Below are 13288 nucleotides of genomic sequence, written 5' to 3' on the forward strand. Positions count from 1 at the left end.
TGCGGGTAAGGAATTCTACTCCCATATGCCATCGCACTCTCCGTGATAACTCCTGTAGAAAGTACAAACTCTTTAAATATTTTATTGTTTGTTTACTTCGTGTGAGCGTGCGCACTTAAAAAAGTGCCTAGAATTTGTGCCATGCAAAGGAAGTTCGAAAAGAGGAAAGAACAGAATAAATCATAAGGTATGAACGTTCCGATTGACTGGATAAGCCTTTTAAATTACATATAAAACAGAGCGTAAAATGTGTAATAGTTTCTTTGCAACGTTGGAATGTGCGAATGTTTTTGCAATCCGGCTTTTGCCGATCGGACGTTCATGTCTGTATTTAGATTGGTTTTGAAATACTATAAGGGAGCATAGGTAACATATGAAATCTGATTCTAAAATTATTTTCGCCTGCTTGAATGGTAAAAATTCACAGTCTTGTGGTCTAAGAAGGTCATATCTGCTAAATGACATCTTTTTAATACGAGTCGATTTTAATAGACAACTTATATAAGCTTTAAATAGGTGAATTGTACAAATTGACGTATACGTAATTTCTTTCACGTAGTTCGTTTTATTTTTATGACTTTCGTGAGATAAAGCATTATCATTACAAGTACCAAGGGTACGAACGTAAGGGTAGTAGCAGTAGAACTCGTTGTGAAAGAGTTCGTCCAGGGAAGGTCTACCACCTTACCTATTTCCGCCGCCAAGCAGTAATGCGTCCGGTTTTGAAGGGTGCTGGTGAAAATACACGCAAATGGGTCTTGTCAACTCACGTCTCAGGGTGACAGGCGCAATGGCAGTGCCCTTCAGATCTTTGCGATTTAAAGTTCTGAGCGGCTCTGCAACTGCAACTGTCGCTTACCACCAGGCGCACGACTTGTTGGTCCCATCAGTTCGAGTATAACCTATCCTCGTCATGTGGGATGTCTAAGGGTTGATGATAAGTATACTTATATCTTTGACATATTTAAGAATCTATACTACCCTAAATGGCTTTGGTTGAAACCGCATAACTTTTTTTTTTCGGAAAAAAATATATAGTAAAATTGAGGATATTATATAATGTATGTATGTATAATGTACACTGATTACTAGATTACTATACGGTGTGAAATAACGATTCCGATTTTCACGATAGAGAAAAAACACAAACTTACCTCGAAATTTTACAAGAAAACCGCTGTGTTGAATAGGAACTTTATATATACCAATCTATATACCAATGATTTTTTTTTATACACCAACTGAACTAAATACAACACGTTTAACTATATGAAATACTTTTTTCAAATGTCCTTAATTTCGTTTGTAAAACAATTCTGAAATAAAGCCAGTGTCCCGGCCGCGCGATCTATGCAAAACAAACCGTATTAGTACGGGAAAAATTTGAATTCGAGCTGAGGTAGCATCAAGTCTTAATAGTTATTTTTGTTAAAAGTTAAAGTAGTGCTGTATTGATGGTGTATCTTATTACGTCATACTTTGTTTGCACGCAAAGTCAACGACGTTAATTGATTTTTTTATGACATCAAGTCACTTAGCTATTTTAACATTATTTAAATTTATCTTATACAAGGTACGGTAATTAACTTGTACCTACATACGTATAAACTTTTTATTGAATGTCAGAATGTTTCACTATCATGATATTCAATTATTTTTTATGAAATTACTTAGTTTGTTATAATTATTAATACAAAGATTTAGACGAACATTTAGAAAAAAATCCTTCTATCAGGCCGGATTCGAATTTTTTCTAACTGTTCGATCTTTGTATTATTAATAATAACAAACTAGTGGAGTAATTTTACGAAAAATAATAAATAAATCCATCAGGAGCTGAATTTATAATTATTTATCCTATAAATGACTACTTATAACGTCATAAGAATAATATAAGAAATTAATCAATGGCACATATCAAAAAAATAAAAATAATTGAATATCAAAACAATACAAATTTAATTATACGTACATGTTTTTAAAGTATAAATAGGTAACCCTGAGGTTTTTTTTTGATAATACCACGTGACGAGAGGTGTTTTTGTAATTTTTTTTTAAACCGTCTTCAAAACTTTGATTATCCACTTTCGCTATATTCGTTGTCGGGACTTCTTGACCGACAATTTAAACGCAGAATAGATAAAAGTGTCTTTAGAACTAATCATGATGAGCCCAAACACAAGGTAGGTTGAGGAGTTCCTCTCATCTGTCTACCATTTCCATTTCCAGATCAGTTCTATGTCACCAAACCATTTTATTTTCTTTGGAATTATACCTATATGTCAAGTTTTATGAAAATCAGTTAATGAAAAGTGGAGGAAATTCAATAAATCTTGGAGGTAGAATATTTTCGTCAAATTTGAATGAGACCACTACTGAGATACCCCTTTTTAAACAAAAAAAAAAAACAACCATCGAAAACGGGTCAGAAATGTCGGAGCAAATAACATGCGCGGAAACAAAGTGACGGGCACAGTGGCAGTGCCCCTTAGATTTTGTTTCAGAAGATAAAATTGTAACTTTAAAAAAAAACCGACCGCGAAAGTTCGTGGAATTACATCTATTTGCCAACTTTTATTGAATTCGGTTACCGGAAAGTGCGCGAAAACGGATTCATCCCTTAGTTTTCCAACCTTAGAGGTGGAGTATTTTCTTCAAATTTGGGACCAACACTGAGGATACCTTCTTTCCAACAAAAAATAATCATCAAAATCGGTTCACAAGCGGGAGTTTAGTCCTCCTCCTTTTTTAAAAGTCGGTTAAAAAAAACCTACTCTTTTATGAAATATACAAAATTAGGACAAAATTTAAAAGTGCCTGTAAGTGCAAGTAATTCATTAAAAAAACGTGATAAACAGAAATTACCGTAAATAAATACATAAGTAAGTCCCATACATAACAACTTTGTGTAGTCTTGCCGTTTATATTTATTTATTTAATTATGGAGCAGTACAAAATAATACTTTTTTTATGATACCTAGTAAAGGGACGAACAAGTCATGCGCCTGGTCTTAAGCGACACACCTATCCATAACAGTTGCAGTGCCACTCAGAGCTTTAAATCGCAAAGATTTGGGCACTGCCATTGCGCCCGTCACCCTGAGGCATAAGTTGAGAAGTCCAATGTGTCTCAAGTAAACAAGTAGCGATGAAAAGAGAGGGAGTTAATAGGTATATAATGTTAACTAAGATAATTATAAAATGTTAACTAACCTATGCAGTGATTTAGAACTGACTTCCAAAAAGAGGAGGTTTTCAATTCGACTGTATGTTTTGTTTTCTTTTTGTATGTATGTTACGCGATTTGTGAACCGATTTCGATGATTCTTTTTTATTGGAAAGAGGGTATCTCAGTAGTGATCTCATTTAAATTTGAAGAAAATATTGGAATATTAGAGGTGGACCTCTAAGGGTGGTAAAGTACGGGATGAATGAATTTTGAGCTCGGTTTTTTAGTACGCTGTACTGATTGAAGAACTAAAGCCGCGTACTCACTAGTGAGCTGTAACTATAACCGTTGCATGTTATGTAACTAAAAATGTACGTGGTTCGCGAGCATGCCGCGAGCGGTATGAGTGCGGTTCGCAGTGAGCCGTCTAATTGACGACTGTTTCAAGGGTATACAGTAGAACCTCGTTACTGTATCTGCACGTTAAAGTTACAGCTATCTAATGAGTACCCGGCTTAAGTAAACATCTCGAATTCATCGTCGTTCAGCTATTGACCGCAAGATGGCAGCACACTGATTGAAATTTCAATATAAAATGACAACGGCGTCGTCGTGAGATTATTCGACTGTAATTTTGCTATATTAAAGCAAGGACCGATAACTCAGATTTGACTGCTAATCGCGACACAAGATACCGTAGACCCGACATTATATTTAACACCAATTGGTATACCAGATGTCGCGGTGAGTATCAAATAGCTATTTTTGTAACTTATTTCTTTAACATTGACGAGCTGCAATTTATGAAGCTATAATTTCTAGTGATAACAAACAAATTAACTTGATGGTGCTTATAAAAACGGATTTTTATGGATAATGCCGGCTGTTCTTTTATTTTGTTTATACCATTTATTGACAAGCATATTTGTCAAAGTTCTGAAAATAATTTCAGCTAAATTAGGAAATCAGGTTGTGGACATTGGTTCAAGAATGACCGAAATCGCATACATTTATCTTTTTCAAAATGGCTGAAGTTGATGACTTTACCATTTCAGAGAGCCGTGGTCACGGGAAATATAAAGAGTAGGAAATGGTGATTTGTTTGAAAAAACAAATATACGCGATTTAGAAAAAAAAACTGTTTTTTAAAGAAATGTAACTAATTTTCCGGATTTAAATCGCGAATGTTTGTTTTTTCAAACAAACCAACGCAACGTTTCAGGCCCTTTACAGGTCCCAAGGTCACGGTTGAGTGAGATCCTATGCGTAACAATCGCGAAAATCTAAGAATTCGAACAGTTCTTTTCCCAATTTTTGTCATCCAAATATGCATAGTCTGTATAACATTTTGTATAAAGTTTTGATTTAATGATAATTTAAAGCTGGTAAATGCCAAATTTTCAACTATGAAAGATGCTATTAAATTATTTTTTTTAACTTTGTAAAGATGACTGTCAAAGAGTGCCAGTTTAGGTACTTTTGTTCCTAATAAATTTTAAATAAATTCTTAATAACACAAATTCCGATTCTTCTTAACATAAATTACACTTCTCTAAATGTACTGTGAAGTCAGCGTGTTTTGCACATTCAATAATATACGCGAGATCAGCAAGTTCAAAAATTATTAGCGTACAATTTTCCATATAGGTACCGTGTTATGTAACATACAGCGTAAATAACAAATATCTCAACGCAGCAATGAGTACCCAGGCGAGATGTTACGGGGAAAATTCCTACAACCACCTTTGATAATGGCGTCTTTTGATTCTGAATCAAACAAATTTGTTTATTAAAAGAAAACCAAAATTATTGGCTAAAACAATCGCCTGAGTCAACAACGTAACGTGAAAATGCACGTAACGGTTACGTTACGGTATACGTTACGTGAGAGGCTGACGGACCGGGCACTGACACTCGGACGAAAGTAACTTCACTGCTCCCTTCCACTCAGTGGATGATAATTGCAGCAAATATGCGGTTTACATTGCTTAGGATTAGCTTATTAGGTACATACATGTTAGATTGAAAAGATTTGCAAAGCTTTCTAATGTTGGTAGTCTCGGAGTAATTGTAATCAAACAGGGAATCCGAGAACATTTCATTTTTTTTTAAATTAACCATAATGCATTATAACAGCCGAGAAAAATATTATTTTATTTAAATAAAGCTTTTGAAGCGTCTAAAACGTAATATAATAAATATATCATTGTCTAAAACTATATTTTTAATTATAATTTCAAAAATTTGCCGTGTAAACAGCATTACTTGTCAGAGAGGTTTTAAAATGGCCATCGTAAAGATAATAACTATTTCCCGCGAAAAAATGTCAGAAAATTAAACTATCGAAGAAAAATTATAATTTAACATTTCTATGTCTTACTTTCTCAAACTCATATTATTCAGGAGATGCCAAAACTTTCTGTTTATTTTAAATTTCTTATCAATGGGGTTAATTGGGATTATGGATGTATTACTTTGAGAATAGGTAAAAGCCAGTGTGTGAATATAAAGGAAATGCGATGTGAAATCAGCCTGCAAAATTTGTATATACAACCCATTTTTTGCATTTCAGTGATTTTGTACTTTAAGATACGAGTCTAGTTATGTACCGTTATCTCGAAAGTCACCAAAATGTTAATTTAGTTATCGAGTTCTTAGGTTTTCGCGATTGTTACACATTGGTAATAAAACTATTTTTCCGGATTTAAATCATGTATATTTGTTTTTTCAAACAAACCGACGTTTCAGGCCCTTCACAGGTCCCATGGTCACGGTTGACTGTCAACCGTGACGATTTAAATCCGGAAAAATAGTGTCATTTCCAATGTTAATTTAGTTAATTTGAAAACAGTTCTAATGTATACGTATATGTATAACGTAAAGTCAAATACTGATATCGAAAGTTGTTTCCTATTTAAATCACGCATATTCGTTTCTTTCTCAAACAAACGTTGGTTACGTCTCATGGTCACGTCTGACTGGGGCCTGTAAAGGTCTCGAAACGTTAGATTGTTTGAAAAAAAAAAATGTTTTTTTATTGTTTTTATTTATACGCGATGCAGATCTGTTTCAATTCCTATGTGTAACAATCGCAAAACTTAAGAGCTTGGTGGGTAAATAAGAGTTTGACTAATTACCGTACAGCTAGATTGCAAAACTTCTGGTTTACAAAAAAAGGTGGTGTTCATTTTAAACAAAGTAATTAGTTTATGTAACACTGGCCCAGCGTCCGCGTAGTTTTTTATACATGGGTATATATAAATATTTAATTTAACACGTCAATTATACATAAATGATAAACAAGCACCACATTCAAATACCAGATGATATTTATAAAATTGTAATAAATTAGTGGTAAAGGGCAGGTGCCGTGGCAGGTTATGGTAAACAGGTTGGAAATAGTGTAACTTGACGTAACTTTGCTTGGGCTGGCTGTGATTATTCTGAGTACAAGCACAGTATAATAAGAAAAGTTGTGTAACTTTCGTCTGTTCGGCGCGTCTATGGTTTGTCACATAGTTGTCACTTTATAATTTAAGTTGTACCTACAGGGTGTAAATATGATTTGAAAAATATAAGGTGTTCATCACAGTGTTTTCGTGTTATATTGAAATAACCTTTGTTATGTAGGGTTCACGAGTCTTTCACTTGTGTTTTTCGCTTGAATGCGTGACTCGCTTCGCGCATACGCAAAGATCTGTCGCGTACGTGCAGGCAGGACTGTTGACGAATCGCTCGCTTACATAGGCCGCTTGCTTTGCGTTGGATTTCATTGCGTGACTGTGATATCTAGCAAGCTTGATATTTCTACGCAAGCAACATTAGACGTTTGCGGAGGACAGCATCGCTGGCCAATCACACTACAACCATAATAAAGGCAAGGCGCCGCGCATGCGCGCATGTTTCCCCGCAACGTCAAGTGGAAGACTCGTGAACGTTCATCACGAAAAGCAAATTCCTATGTCGTATACCCAGCCAACTTGCGTTGGCAAGTGAAAGACTCGAAAACCCGGCATGAAATGCAGTACTTATGTACGTATCGATTTATACTAACACCGCGGATTAATATCTCGATTAAGGGATGATTGTGAAATAGAAAAAAATGCTGAACACTTCTGAATCTAAGGCACTCCTTTTCAATTTTCCTTTTCACTATAAATACAACAATAAACACGTCTACTACTTCATGTGGTTTAAACACTGAGTGAAAGGTTCAATTCTATAATGAATGGCCCGTGTGACAACCCGCGCTGTGCAACTCGAGTGCTCTGCGAGATTACGTAAATGTGTGCGCCCGTACACGTCATACAGTGGGCATTCACACCTACAAGCCGCGCTACTACGTTTGTATTACATTACTTATCTTATTATACTACGGCTCACGTTTGTTACTTCTTGTGATTGTTTTAATACAAATTATAAAAATATTGTAACGGCACTACAAGGCATTTAGTACAGAGCGCCACTAATAGATGGCATTACTAGGATACTAAAACAAGCAAGTTGTTAAAATTATTATGACTGCATGGTGAGGTGTTTTGTGAATTGTATGGGAATCGGAATATACAGTGGCATAGCTAGATGAAAACATTGGTGGGAGGGTGTGCTGTCAAGCCTACTGTAGTTGCGTCTTCATTGTATGTGATTCCAGGAAGTAAGCTTCCTGGAATAAACCTTACTTACGTCGAATCGGTGATATTTTTGTTATCTACTTATTATTTTATATCGACGCCATTGCGATTAGGCTACTTTCGTGCACCGCAATAATTTAATACAGTAAATTCACTGTAAAGGTCCAGTTCATAAGTTGAAATAAATTCTACTAGTCACGTATTCATTTAAAAATACCGTGGTACTGATTGCTCTCTACCAAATCATTTTTAGACTATACGTCGATGGAACTTATGTATTTACATAACTGCCTCATTAATGATTATCACGGAGATATGTTTGTTCCGAATTAAATAAAAATAAAAGTCTTTATTTGACATGCAAAATACATTATAAAATCCATTGACTTACAATTATATGGACGTCGGGTCCGCGCTAAAAAGTGTCCGCACTTGTAAGGCGCTAAAATCGTATACAGAGCGCCAAACTCCGCTTTAGTCTGCATTTGTTCGACTGACAGCGCGATACTGCGATGACATTACAATTTAAATTTCGAATAGGTTGACTTGGGACATTTTTTTCGTGGTTTTTGTATTAGACCCGTCGTCCATTTATTTGTAAGTCAATGATAAAATCCAAACAATTATAAAATATTAAATAATTCGTTCATAAATACAAAAAAAGCAATAGAAATAATAGGAAAAAAAAAATAATAGAAAAAAGTTACGACAAATAAGAAAAGAAAAAGCATGTCAAAAAAGTCTATGGCTCGGCACTATGATAATTACATAGCCCTCGCTGATATTCTGCCATGGCCTGTAATAAAAATAGAAAACCATAATTTAAAAAATTGAAAATAAAATTGGAAACTAACACAATCACACGTAATATAAATTAAATTAAATTTAACACATATAACTATCCTCTAAGCATACAACATACAACATTTATGAAGTTGTGTATTGTCAATATTGTACCTAAAGTCCGTCAATTTTTTTAATAACCATGCCATTGCATGTATCGTATGAATCCAGTGGGAAAGAGATTGCTTCTCGCTTAAGAGGTCGACTGACAGTTGACTTTAATTTCTTAGTTACATTCATTAGTGAATGTTCTGTACCAACACTTGCCGTAAACAGTGAAGAAAAACTTCACAAAATTTTGCACGTCGAAGAAGGTCCAAAACACTAAGAATTTTTGACCTAGCATTGGGCGTACAATGGGGTTGATGATGGTGTTGTTATGTGGGCTATGTAAAAGCATATGATATCCACGCTAGTAAAATAAGCTAAATGACTATGTCAAAACTCCGCATTATCCAATGGGGCGCGTCCACAGAACAATAAATACAGTAGAAGTGCTTAGTAATAATAATAATAACGCACACACTCAACATAGCCCCGCACTAGGGAAACCCTGTGTCGCGGGTGCCATGGACACACACATAGACAACCACAAATTACACCCAAACTCACGAGAGAAATAATTGTAGGCCATACAACTATTTCTCCCGGCCCGGGAATCGAACCTGGGACCTCTGCGTGGCAGTCCGGCATGGTATCCGTTCGGCTACGGAGGCAGTTAAGTTAGTGCGTGTTACGTGTGACAACAGTACATATTTATGCACAGTCCGCCATTTTCGCTTTATACGTTATGGTCGTGACAATTATCTAGTAGAAAAATGCCTTGTTTTGCTAGTTTGGAGTGCAAAACTGACCGACTTTAAAAAAAGAAGTTACTCAATTCGACTGTTTTTTTGTATGTATGTTACGCGATGACTCCGGTAATTAAATTTGTGAACCGATTTTTATGATTCTTTTTTGTTGGAAAGAGGTTACTTCAGTAGTGGTCCCATTAAAATTTCAAGACAATATTCCACCGGCAAGAGTGGCAAACTAGGGGATGAATGACTTTTGAGGTCGGTTTTTTAGTACTGATTGAAGAACTAAGTAAACATCTCGAATTCATCGTCGATCAGCTATTGACCGCTAGATGGCAGCGCATTGGTGAAATTTTAATATTTAATCAAAACGTCGTCGTAACTTGCAATAATAGGTATTGAACTTTGAACGATATGCCAACAGGTTAAAGTTTGAGTATAATTAACAGTTCAGAATGTATTATTTCTTTTTAAATTAGAAACTACAACCAATCGTTATCAAACTTTCAGTATTTCAAATTATGAACGTGTGAGTTTTGGCGACAGCGGTTCTAATAGTAATAGAGGCACTTCTGTTTAAGACAGTTTTCACTTAAAAATACCAAGTCGTTCAAAGTTGCGCGGTTAAATTCAATTCGCAATCAAGAGGTTTATTTATTCATCGGTCTAGGCATTGCACTAAACGGCACCATTTGTTTTACGACCAAATCCACCGTTATTTACATTTAATTCTTTTACTGTCATTGAAGGTGCCAAAAGCCAATAAGTAAACTTATAAAACCATCGAATATACATGTAACCAGAAATAGAGACGAAATAAGGGCCATCCATCCCTGGTAACTCATCACGCAAATGGACCTTATATCACTCTCGTTTGAGCTGAAATCACAAATTAGAAAGCTGATAGTACAGCGCCAACAACTGACCTGTGTGTACGTCTCCGTATATTCCAAAAATATTCTGTATTTATTGTAATAAAGATAATATCATAGGAAATGAAACTATTTTTTAACCGGATTAAAATCGCGTATATTTGTTTTTTCAAATAAACCAACGTTTCGGGCCCTTTAAGATATATCTCTAACAATGGGGGGCTGTTCCAGTCGGTGGTGTGGGAAAAATAGCAAAAAGTCTATTACAAAACAAACGAAATCACATTTCATTGGTAATTAAATATTAAATACGTAATTTTTCAATTTTCGTCTATTATAGCAAAAATCAAGTTAAACTGGACGATTTGAAGTGAAACAATTAACGACACCCGGAGCGCAGTTGTCACCGTAATGATTTGGCAGAATAGTTTTTAAACAAGTTAAATGACATTTCGTCTTTATTTCTGGTTATATACTCGATGTATTCATCAACATTCCTTGAAGCCCTCAGACTTCGTTCCGGTCATATTATTCTTTTGAATAAGTTTATATTTATGGTGGGAAACGTTGATAGTTCAAATGGTATGGTACGGTTCAAGTAGGTGTGGGGAAAATGTATATCTAACTTAAAATAGAAAAAATATCTAACTTAAAATAAAGTTTAGAAATAAAACCGGAGCGCAGTAATGCTCACATTACTGCTTGGCGCCAGAAATAGATGAAATGGCAATACTTCCCTGGCAATACTTTGACAAGGACTTTATTGCTAAATACAGTCAAGAGCACATCAAGCTTGACATTTTGGACTGTTCTCATCGTAAGTTGCATTTAAGTCTTAAGTGTCAAGCTTGACGCGCTCTTGACTGTACTATTAATATATTTGGCGAATTTACAGGCACATGGGACTTTTCAACTTATGTCTCAGTGTGACGGGCGCAGTGGCCCTTCAGATCTGCAACCGTTATAGGTAGGCGTGTCATTTACAACCAGGCGCACGACTTGTTCGTCCCGTCACTTGATATCATAAAAAAATATTATTTGTATAGTGACGTCTCTGCTACGGACTCCAGCAGTTCAAGTTTTAAATAACACTTTTTTGAAATCTCTATTTTATTATAATGCCTGAACCTTAATGAAATAGCTTCACTTAGTGAACTGCTTGCCGTTACTTTAGAGACTGAATGAACCATTTGGCTGTGATGGAAATTGAGTCGCTCAACCGCGCTAGGTCCGCGAGTGTCGTACAGTTGCTTGTTCCTAATTAGTAGTTTTAGTAGTAGTAAATTAGAACTCTGTGAAAGTTCGTCCAGGGCAGTACTGCCACCTTACCTATTTCTGCCGCCAAGCAGTAATGTGAGCAATACTGATCCGGTTTTGAAGGGTAAGAGAGATGGTGTAATTACAGGCACATGAGACTCGTCAACTTATGTCTTAGGGTGACAGGTTCAGTGGCAGTGCCCTTCAAATCTTTGCCATTTAAAGCTCGCGAATGCGAATGGCACTGCAATTGTAATGGACAGGCGAGTCGTCCACCACCAGGCGTGTGACCTGTTCGCCCCGTCACTTAGTATTATAAAAAGAAAAAAAAGTATAAATTTTGTGCATGAATACTGGTTTTTAACCGACTTGAAAAAAAAAGGGAAGAGGTTCTCATTTTTACTGTATGTTTTTTTTGTATGTATGCTACGCGATAACTCATTTGTAAATCGATTTTGATGATTATTTCTACGGTCGGCGGACTAAAGCACGTATGTAAGTCAAAGTCCAACATCATTCATTTAAATGAATACATCTACCGGCTAAAGCACATAAGTAAAATTTATTTGTTATTCCATAAATTTGTAACTTTGTGCTAGAGGCGTCTTTTTAATTTATCATTCTCGTCACATCGTCCAACTCTATAAACAACGCAAAAAAATATATAATTATATATTAACAAATGAAGCCCTTTTTTTACTTATGTGCTTTAGGCCGCCGACCCTAGATTTTTTTGTTGGAAAGAGGATATGGTCCGTATGGCTATGGTATGATATATAGGAAGTAGTCCCATTTAAATTTGAAGAAAATATTCTCTTAATATATATTCTCCTAATATCTTAGGGTGGCAAGCTAGGGGATGAATTACTTTTGAAGTCGGTTTTTTTATAACTTTATACTGAGATTATTGTCCGTAGGTATGTTTGGATTTAAGTTACCGGTTGACTTCTAGAGGACTATTTACTATAATACATCAATTATTTTATATATATAAAATAAGGAACTAACAATTGACCAACCTGTCAATAAAACCTCTGAAAAAACAAACAAACTGTCAACCTGTAAAAAAAAAGGGCAGTTAGAGTCAACCTTGGATTAGTTTACGTAATCTTTGAGTTAGACAATCTTTTCCTTGGCCAATCTTTGTTATTATGTTGTTAATGTAATCGTTATTACGTTGTATTGTCCACTTCTATGTGATATCCATGTAGTTGGATTTTTTCTGGGATTATTGAGGAAAATTTTAAATATTATTATGTCCTATCCGAATATAAAGAAAATACGAGAAGACTTGAAAACTCGGACCTAGCATGAACGTCGTTTGTGCACTGACAGCCGACCAAAGCGCCAAAATTCGGGCTCGGTTACTGAATAAACTGTCAATTCGTCGGGGATTGTGATGGTGCAAATCCGCGTATGTAGTATTGGTAAAAAGCGCGTATATGCATCAAACTTAATTTCACAGGAGAGGGAATTAACGTTGGTACTTGGTACTTGGTGCAACGGGCTGGTGTCCGCAACTCGACGTCAAGGCGCCTATTTTGCGTGGGGAATTAACGTTATTACTTTGTTATTTCAATGACTACGACTTTCATTTTTGCACAGTAAGCATTAATTTATGTTGTCTACGGACTGATAACAATAGATTCCCGTAAATTACGTATATTTGGTTGCCACGACTAAATTACCGAAATCGAGACTCATAATGAAATACTAGTT

The 13288-nt window shown here is 35.5% G+C and overlaps 1 protein-coding gene across 1 annotated transcript in view; it reads left to right on the forward strand.

Annotated features, from left to right (window-relative positions):
• The window catches only part of LOC113240639, a 36659-nt gene that overhangs the window by 716 nt on the left and 22655 nt on the right, over positions 1-13288 (forward strand). The gene's annotated exons all lie outside the window — the stretch shown is intronic.

Source organism: Hyposmocoma kahamanoa, unplaced genomic scaffold (genome assembly GCF_003589595.1).
Source record: "Hyposmocoma kahamanoa isolate Upper Pololo Valley unplaced genomic scaffold, ASM358959v1 160, whole genome shotgun sequence".
In the NCBI taxonomy this organism is placed as follows: Eukaryota; Metazoa; Arthropoda; class Insecta; order Lepidoptera; family Cosmopterigidae; genus Hyposmocoma; species Hyposmocoma kahamanoa.